Genomic DNA, 10,571 nt, shown 5'->3' with positions numbered 1-10,571 from the left:
ACGTTTCATGCTCATGTTCAAGTTACATGCGGTTTGATTCATGTCCTATACCTACGTTGTGCCATGTTCTTCGTTTCACGGAGTTTTACATACTAGTACTATTCACCGTACTAACGTCCCTTTTGTTCGGGCCCGCACTTCACGGTGCTTATCGATTTTCAGAGCATACGCACAACGCTATGAGATCACCTCGTATCGCCTTATTGGTGAGCCCCACTCTCTCGGGTTCCACATGGAGTCTATATATTTAGTATGCGGTTTATGGTAGTCCGGGGCCATGTCACAGTAGTTAGTATTCGTACATGCTTAGAGAGGTTTCATAGACGGGCATTAGTTCACGAGTCGGTTATGCTTTCATGTTTGCGCACTATTACGTTTTCATGAATTTTCATATTTATGAGATAATTTCAAGACTTATTCCATAAATTATATTTTCATGATTCATTTAAATTGCATCATATAGATATATTGTTTTGATGCCCATGTTGACAAGCAAGCCATGAGGTTCGCTCGGACACGCTGAAGCAAGGCCGAGTGCGTGTACGCCCATGAGCCATGGTTCGGGGCGTGACAGAGAGAAACAAGGTGAGAAACTCGACAATTCAAGAGAGGAAAAAGGAGAGAAAATGATGAGCGAAAAGACACAATAGTGCAAAACAGGACAATACACAACTTAAAGTGAGGATGAGAGACAAAAGTAACAGAGAAAAAAGGGTGAGAAACTTGACAATTCAAGAGAGGAAAAAGGAGAGGAAGTGATGAGTAAAAAGAAACAATAGTGAAAAACAAGACAGTACATCACAACAAGGCGTTGTTAGTCCAACGGGTAGTCTACGACACTGTTTTGCACTTAATTAATAAGAAACCAACAAGCATATGCTACTGCCTAGAGTTGAACCCGGGTCTATTGCTTGGAAGGCAATTATCCTAACAGTTGGACTACAAACGCCTCGTTGTGTACTATCTTGTTTTTCACCATTGTGTATGTTCACTCATCACTTCCTCTCCTTTTTTCTCTCTTGAATTGTCAAGTTTCTCACCCTTGCTTCTCTCTTTCTTTTGTCTCTCATCCTAACTTTTGTTTGATTTGAAAAAACCACTCCCTCAGTTTCCCTAGAAAAATATTATCTACTCCCTCCGTCCCAAAAAGATTGTCCTCTTTTGACTTGGCACAAAGTTTAAGAAATAAAGGAAGACTTTTGAAATGTGTGGTAAAAAACAAGCCTTAGATATTTGTGTGGCTGTAAATCATCTCATAAAGTTAAATTGTATCTAAATATAGAAATGGGACAATCTTTTTAGGACAGACTAAAAAGGAAAGGAGGACAATCTTTTTGGGACAGAGAGAGTATGAAGCATCATAAGAAAGTGGTGGCTCGCTTTGAAATCATGAATAATCAACTTTTAAACCATCATAATAAATAAAACAACTATTAAACCATCATAATAAATAAAACAACTATTAAACCATCATAATAAACAAAACAACATGTACAAGACCATATCTTTCACAATTACTGTTGACTAAGATAATATTGGAGGTATGGTCGTTTTCTCTTGTTTAGATAATGCAGAGCCAAAGAATCTTTGTGATCCCTCTTTTTATTCATTCTTATCTTATGCGAAAGACATTTTATCCTTCATTGTTGTGAAATTAACTTTCTTCCTTCTTCTATTGAATTGTGTATTATTGAGCTTGTAAAAAGCTAGTAAAAGGGAGTGATCTCGCGCACGATTTGCTCCCCTGCGCGTGAGATATACGTGAGGCCAAAGTCTCAAAACAACAGCCTGATGGTGAATGTGCATCAAGGTACCTTAGTACCTAAGAATCAACTTTTGGGGCTGTATGAACCTAGTTTTTTCCTGAAGCCATCAAATGCTATACCTTATCTACTTATCTTTCCACCACGACCACCACACAAAAGTAAACTCACAAAGCATATTTCTTTGATTTGTAAATACCATACATGTCGAGATATAACTAATGAGATGATATCAAGAAAAAGAGGGGTGTGTGTGTGGAAGGATGCAATATGAATTTAGGAGCTATGTTATGGGAGATGAGCTAATGCTTGGGTGGTTTTACCTGGTGCAACTGGTGGAGTACAACCTGCTGGAAACTTGATCTTGGGAAGGAGGACACAATTAGTTTCATTAATTATGATCAGATTTCCTTAAGTGTAGCTCTTTAGTTATGCATTTTAACCCAATTCTTTTTGTAATAGTTACTTTTAGACCCATTAGCTAGCTAGAATTCTTTAGTATATATTTTGTTGGTATAATCATTTTAGAGTTTATCAATGAAAATCAACCTTTAGCTCTCTTTAGTATAGCTTTAGCTTAGCTTAGTTTTTAGCTAATTTTGGTTCTCAAATTCCACTACATCAGGAAGCCAAGTAGCTTGTTTGGCACACATCCAATATATATGAGATGCAAAACAATATAGTTCATAACAAATTTGGCCATATCTTACGTGTGCATATCATCCTTGCACAATAGCCCTGCTAATCAACCCCATATCGTTCCAATGGTTACCGGATATACACAACGGTGTCAGGCATCGAGCTCTATGCGATATCGGGCCTGTTTGGATTGGCTTATTTTAGGTGCTTTAATTTTAAGCCAAATAGCTTTTAAGCACATTTGAAGTGTTTGGGTAAGATTTTAAGTACTTGTTTTTAAGCCATAATTAAGTTATAAGCTCATCCGAACAGGCTCATAGTCAAAACTCAATTTTCTCTCTATACAGTAATCGTTGCTGGTTTAGATTTCGTAAAGACTGGATGTCCTTCAATGCCGATGCCCAAATCTTGTGCTTGAGCTTTCCAAATCAATTCTTCCATCTATATTACCTTCTAGTTTTACCTGCTTTTAAGTAATTGACCTAAAAATAGCAACAATACTAGCAACAATTATAATTAAACAACTATCACTTAATTCTCAAGTTATAATAACAAATTATGCACTGCCTTTTCTAGCTTGTCTTGTAGACCTATTGCCATGCTGAAAGAGGACGTTATTCGTTTTTCTTCCACATATGTAACTGAACCTTATATTAGATTAAATTGGGAACCAGTCATGGATAAATACGGGTACATTCAAAATTCTGGTAGAGTTTAAAGAACCATATGCAGCCATGCTATGGTTTGCTCAAACCTTCCAAAAAAGTTGCCACAACCATGTCGAATCTTAAAAAAATGCGTAACTATTGAAGAATTCGACACACATTCATACAGGGGCGGTCCTATGTGGTTTCAAGTGGGTTCATATGAACCCACTTTGTTGAAATATAACACTGTATATACATGTATATTTAATCTGTTTTTAAAAAATATATATGTATATATAGTGTTATTTATATATTTCTTATAGATTGAACCCACTTGATAAATATTCTAGGTCCGCCACTGCATTCATAGTGTCTTTGAAAATCCAAGCAGCATAACAACCATGTAAAACCATTTTACTTAGGTAGATCAGGGTAAAATGAAGATTCCAAATATATGGACATACTAATCTGCACTTTCCATTCACTTCCTCTTTCCCATTTCGAAGCAATTAACCCAACTCACATAAGAAGGAAAAACTATGAAACAGAAGTCATCAACATTAATTAATTTCCAAATACATAAATCCTCTTCCCTCTAATTAACACTTTCTTCTGCTTCCATGCAGAAATGGCAAAAAAAATTTCCAACTCACATAAGAAGGAAAAACTATGAAACAGAAGTCATCAACATTAATTAATTTCCAAATACATAAATCCTCTTCCCTCTAATTAACACTTTCTTCTGCTTCCATGCAGAAATGGCAAAAAAAATTTCGACCATTTCTCAATTTGTGCGTGTCATCCTTGCGCAAGGGCCATGCTAATTTTCTCTGTATCGTTCCAATTTTATCGGATGTCCCCGAAGGGACAGACACACCTGATACTCTTCTGTTATATAAACAAAGCAAAGAAGATTTCTGCAAACGATGAGGGACAAATAGCTTTCTTAGTTGCGCCTGGGCTGCTGTTTACTCGTTTTCCCCTTCTATCTGAACAAGCCCACTGTATCTTAAGATTTGTTGAGCGTTCACCTTTGCCTTCTTTTGGAAATTGCATTTTGTTACAATCTTTTGCCTTTGCCAAAACGTAATATTAAGATTGGTTGGACAAAGATTTGTTCGGATAGCAGACCGACCAATGGAAACCGAGACACCACCATCTGCGGGAGCAGTAGAGATCAATATTTTTTTAACAAAATAATTTATATTACATAATTATGATTAATTGTCTTTAAAGTACGAAGATTCAAGTCTCTTCGCATGTAAATGATCAAATTCCAAAGTATATAGGTTTATTTCAATTTTACCTACTTTAAAGGTGAGAGGAAAATGGAAAAGTATGTTTAGCTCTAATATTTTGCTAAACAAACTTAGTGAAAATAGATTGAAAATCTTTAGCACAATTAATATATTAATACACTATATATTAGATATAAATTCAGAATTAGATTAAATAGATGCATCTAGAGAAAATTCGTTAGACCTTTTGTTTTTAAAGATTTGAGTTCATCACTAAAGGTTGTGGTGGAGTTGTTAGTATCCCTTCATCCTTAACTAAAGGTTTTGAGTTCGAACCACGAAAATGTATGACGCCTTTAGTAGGGAGTGTTTCCCCAAAGCAGGATACTCCTGAGACAATTGATTAATAGGGCTCCAAAACGGATATCGAAAAAAGATTGAGCTAAATTAATTGAAATGAAGTCATATGATTGGAGTTGATGAGATATAATTTTCAAAAAAAAAAATATGATCATACATCCCAAAATCTTAAATAAGTAAGAAGTGAACTTTGCTTATTCGTCTCACTGCAACGGTACAAGTCAAAATTAACAATAAGAAAAAGACCCAATGCAACGTTTTATTTAACACCAAAAAATAATAGAATACATCACTTGAAAGAGCAATAGCTACATAACATATGAAAATGCATGAATCCCAATAAAATTTAAAAGTGTAAGTTTTTACTTGTTCTTCAAATAGTAAGCAGAAGCTTTCATGATGGTCACAAAGGTTTGAAGGTTACCAATAGAAAGATGGTTATTTTCAATATCTTTAGTCTCAAAATCAAGTGTAATTTTGATAAGGCATGAATTTTCATCTTTCTCTAACACATCCCACTTGATCAAATAGAAATTGAATCCAAGATCAAGAAATCCTACCTTCAAAAATTTCTAGTACCTTCACCCGTTTGTCATCATCGATTGATATGAAGTTCTCTTTATATGGAGCATCGCCAGGTGTCCCTATTATAATTTTGGCCAAACAAAGTACCAAACCTCATTATGCAAGTCAATTTTTTTTGGAAAAAAAAAAAATTGTATAGAAATATATCAAAAGAGACACAATTACTTTAATGTGGATTGGCGCAAGATTTATATGTTCATTTTAAGAAAAAGAAAATTCAATTATGATAATGTGTTAAGAGAAAAAGTAAAACCAAATATCATAAAAATAAAAATAAAAAGACCAGGACAATTATCTAGCACGTCTAATCCAATCCAAAGAAATTTACAAACACATAAAAATAAAAAAGGAATGAAATCTTAGAGGAGAATAACAATTTTGATCCCTCAATTATTTATAAATTTTGATTTTGCTCATAGTGATATCTGACTAAGCATATTGAACCTTCAATTAATTGAATTACTACACTTTTAATCCTTATGCTTATGACTCTTTACAAATTTACGTCATTCTTAACCGTTACACTACTTAAATTATCCATGTGTAATACTATTACTCAATATTTGAGCGTAATATATTTTTAAAAATAGTTTTAATATAGTATATTTCCTACATAAAAAGACCAAAAACACACGTTAGGCCGAAGGGGGAATTCACATGTAACCAATTTTAGTTGAAAATTAGCCACTTTTCAGCCCCTATAATTGAAAAAAAAAATCCACTTTTTAACTCTTGAGAGAAATTTTCAGTTGGGAGCCATTTTTTTGCAGCTAGGAGACATTGTTGTTATGTTTTCCAGTTATGAGCCATTGTTGTGTGGTCCATTTCGAGCGGTTCCTTCTTTTCTTTTTTCGATGATTTAAAGAGAGCCTTTAGCACAAGAGCGAAGGATGACGACTGATTCAATTGCCCTCTCTACTCCTTGGCTTGGGAAGGATGAATCGCTCCCAAAAAGGAATCTATTGATCCTCTCCCAATTGGTTGGACCGTAGATGCGATGATTTACTGCATGGGCGAGGTCTCTGGATTGAGAAATAGCAACTGCCTAGATTTTTAATTAACTTCTAAGAGTGAAAGTCTAAGGATAGTGACTATTTTACATTTACAAGACTACAAAATGATTAGCCCATGCTATTACTATCATTTTTTTTTTTTTTTAAAGTTAAATTTTCTATTTCAGATACATCAAGATCAAAATTTAGCAATAATTGAGAGACTAAAATTACTATTATCCAAATTTTTCGAGGATGTTGAAATAAAATAACTTACAAACTTGCAGGACTGAACCAGAGCCACCATTGCCTTCAATTAGCTCAACTTTTTCAGCAATCTGTCGAAGTTTTCCAACAACAAATTTAGCAAATTGAAGAGTGCCATAGAGATTCCATACTTCACTTGTTGGTGCATTTATTTCTGCCTGCTCTGAAAATTTTCCCAACATTTTTTTTTTGATGAACTATTAATCATAGCATGTACTGAATATTAGGGGTGGGCATTCGGGCCATCGGATTTGATACGAAATTTTTGGTTTGGATATTTGGCTTTCAGATTGAAGAAATTACAATCCAAATCCAATCCAAATAAGTTCGGATTGGATTGGATATTTTAAGTTCGGTTTCTGATTATTCGGTTTGGATATTTCGGATTTGACTCTTGAGACTTAAGGCAAACTTATTAGGAACGAAATTCTTGTGTTAGTTCCACAGAGGTAAATCTAAATCTTAATTGCTTAGTAAATAAAGCCTTCCAGTTCAAATTAGGAATAACAAATCCAAGTCATGTCCAACATAGTAAATCCATACCAAATAAAAGCAATCTGGAAAAGTGAAAATGAACAAAATAAAATCTAAATAGTCATCTGGAAAAATAACAAAGAACTCTGTCGTGAGTGACATTAACGTCAGACTTTTGAGACTTGAGAAGTAAGAAAACCCTATATTATATTTGATTTAGTAGATAATTGTATATTAGATTTAACATTTTAATGGGTAGGGCCTTAGGTACTAATCTATTGGACCTTTAGAAACTAGACTTATTAGTACTGGGCACATATGATATAGGTAGGTCTAGATAAAAGGTATAAAAATTTCGGATTTTCGGATATCCAAAAATTCATAGCACTAAATCCATATCCAATCCGAAATCCATAAATTTTAAAAATAAAATCCGAAATCTAATCCATAATCCAAATATCCAAACCAAATATTTAAAAAATTCGAATTTCAATTTGGACTTCGGGTTGGACCAAATTGTGCCCACCCCTAATGAATATATAGTCATGGGACATGCATGTGGAGTTCTTGTCTTGCACTTTACCTTAACATCCTCAAAATATTTTGTATTGAAAATTCTAGTAGCAAAGATGGAATTTGTCTACATTTTGCCTTAATTTCCTCAAAATAGTTTTGTGTTGAAATTCTAGAAGCAAAAGATGGAATTTGTCTTACATTTTGCCTTAATTTCCTCAAAACATTTTGTATTTAAAATTCAACTATAGAGACGGATCCAAATTTTGAAATTTATGAGTTCTAGAATAGATATCGAAAAGGAGACTAGAAGAGTCTATTAATTTTTACAATATTTCAAATTGTTTCCCGATTCTTTCTATTCATTTTTTTAAAGCTCTGTATTTAATTCTTAGGGTTGGGCTAGGTGAACAAATAGATGTGAGAAAAAGTTAAGAGAGTCCGGGCTATGAGTCCTCTCTCATTGTTGTTCCAGGACCAACCTATCTCTTCCTTCCCCTTCGCCAACGAGTAGCAATCGCAAAATAATATACAACTAGTGAACTTATTCGCGCTTCGCGCGGTCATATATTATATTATAAATTTAGTTGTACAGATAAAATAAATATTTTATAATACCAAAAATTACGCACAAATATATCGTAAAAACATGTAGAAGCAAAAAAAACAAATTTATAACAAAACATACATATAAAACATTAAACATAAAAACAAATCCATGCATACTTTTTTTGTTAATTTATAATGAAAAAGTTCTTGCAGAAATGAATTATCGACCATTTGGGAAAAAGAAATTAACTTTTATTAGTAATTTTATTTAGATGTAGTTTTCAGTTTTCATCCATAATGAGAGATCTTTTATATTATGAAGGCTCTCTCACTGAAAAATAGTGTTGTTAAATGCTTAGTTAAACTGTGCCTAAATCCTGAAGTTCGGTAAAGTCAGGCTTCACCTCATCTTATCTTTTGTACTTTAGGATGTTAAGCCATGTGCATCTTCAATCTCCACGAATGAAATCTATCTTTAATGACACAACACTACATACATAAGTTAATTAATTACATATGTTTTCATTATTTTGTCCAAATAATTAATTCTTTGTGTTTATAGTTATAACTTACAACTTTTTATCTCCATTGTTAACCCAAAAAAAAAAAAAAGTTTTTATCTCCATTGTTAACCAAAAAAAAAAAAAAAAAAAATTATCTCCATCACTTTTTAATATATGAGTTTACAATTAAATTTGGGTAGTTAAACTTTGTGGGAATTTGAATGCCTCCTCGTTAGGCAACTTTTCATTCTATCTTTGGAATGAAAAAACATAAGCACGTTTAACTTATATAATTAACAGAGGTGATTCATAAAAAGGAGAAACATATAATTATATTTCTTAATTAAGAGAGATGCCACATCACTCTTTTTTTGCACTTAAAGCTCCAATATAATTAACGCTTTTGACACTTTTCGCTCTTGAATACTTTGCTCATAATTAAACATAAAAAAATTAAATAGTTTATTGCTCTCACCGAAATATTTTAAATTTTTATATTTTATGATTTTGAAAATGCAAAAATAAATATTGTTCTTAGCGAGGATTGGAGAAGTGCAAAAAAAAAAATGAATTTCTCATAAGTAATTTCTTGAGATCTCTCTATTAAATTCACCATTGTACAACGGTTTCTTATTCTTAGTCAAGTCTGTAAATATTGATCATGTAGTGATAAGTAGTCGTATTTGATCATGCTGCAAATTATTCCTGCTACATAAAGCTACATAAAATTGTAGCCGCCAAATAACTCTATCGACACTATAATAAAATATTGTAGCCAAGTAACTATACCGGTACTATATGCTAATCTTGTCTAAGCAAAACAATAGCGAGTTCTAATTAACACCAAAATAGAAAACATATAATTGAACATCAATTCTACTATGATTTCTTGGTAAAATAACAATCTTCTCCATGAAAAAAGATAATGAATAGAAAATACGAAAAATAAAAAGTTATCAAGAGGATAATCATGTCTAATTAAGTTATCATCAAGCACGTCCAAGATGCTCCCCGCAAAACGTTAGTGATGAACATCAATTTGAACTATGATTTCTTGGTTAAATGACAATCTTCTTCAAGAAAAAAGATAATGAATAGAAAATACGAAAAATAAGACAATTATACAATAAAAAGATACCGAGAGAATAATCATATCTAATTAAGCTTATCATCAAGCGGCACTACACATTCAAGATGCTACCTGTGCTTGGTTATTTTCCTTTCTCTGATGAAATCTCTATTATTGGATACTGAGGATTTACATGAATGCAATGGGTGATGACCCAACAACCACAATTGTTATATAGCCTACCTTCATAACTTACAACTTTTCATCTTCATACCTCTTTAATATATGAGTTTATTATTATTAAATATAGCCATTATTGGGGTAGTTAATTTTTGTAAGGACTTCAATGCCCCATACTCTTCTGACGTTTCGATATTAATCTACGTTTGGAATGAACAAACTTTAGCACATTTACGTTTCATTCATTTTTGGAATTAAAAAACTTTAGCAGATTTAACATATATAGATAAGAGAGTTAATTAATTATTTATTTTTTTTAGTTTTTTTCCTTAGCATATAAATGAAAAAAATAGGGAAAATATCAAAAAAGGAGAAAAAAGATAATTGTGTTGCTTGGCCAAAGAAAGGTGCCACATCATTTTTTCTATTCCTTGTTTTATATATATATATATATATATATATATATATTACTACTATATAGAAGCATGGGTCTCAACCCATGCTTCGTCGTCCGTTAAGCACTAAAAAAAAAAAAGTGTGGTCCCCATATTAAACACCAATCAATATTAAAAAATAAAAAAAACACCAATCAATATTAAAAAAAAAAAAAAGAAGAAGAAAAAAAGTGGAACCCACCATCTCCAAACGCACAGTAAAAAAAAGTGAACCCCATATTAAAAAAAAATAATGTCAAAAAAAAATTTGCAAACTTTGTATTTGTAGTAAACACTAATATAATAAAGTTTTAGATACGGAGTACAAACTACAATGTTATATTAATCGTGTTTTGAA

General features: G+C 32.4%; 1 non-coding gene across 1 annotated transcript; it reads right to left on the bottom strand.

Annotated features, from left to right (window-relative positions):
- Positions 1-3,815: 3,815 nt before the first annotated feature.
- On the bottom strand, positions 3,816-3,918 carry LOC132041262 (U6 spliceosomal RNA). The gene has a single exon (XR_009410964.1). It is a non-coding gene; the product is annotated as a U6 spliceosomal RNA (small nuclear RNA).
- Between the last annotated feature and the right edge of the window lie 6,653 nt (positions 3,919-10,571).

Source organism: Lycium ferocissimum, chromosome 12, assembly GCF_029784015.1.
Source record: "Lycium ferocissimum isolate CSIRO_LF1 chromosome 12, AGI_CSIRO_Lferr_CH_V1, whole genome shotgun sequence".
NCBI classification, from domain to species: domain Eukaryota; kingdom Viridiplantae; phylum Streptophyta; class Magnoliopsida; order Solanales; family Solanaceae; genus Lycium; species Lycium ferocissimum.
Note: the sequence above shows the minus strand (reverse complement) of the source record. Positions and strands in the feature narration are given on the sequence as shown.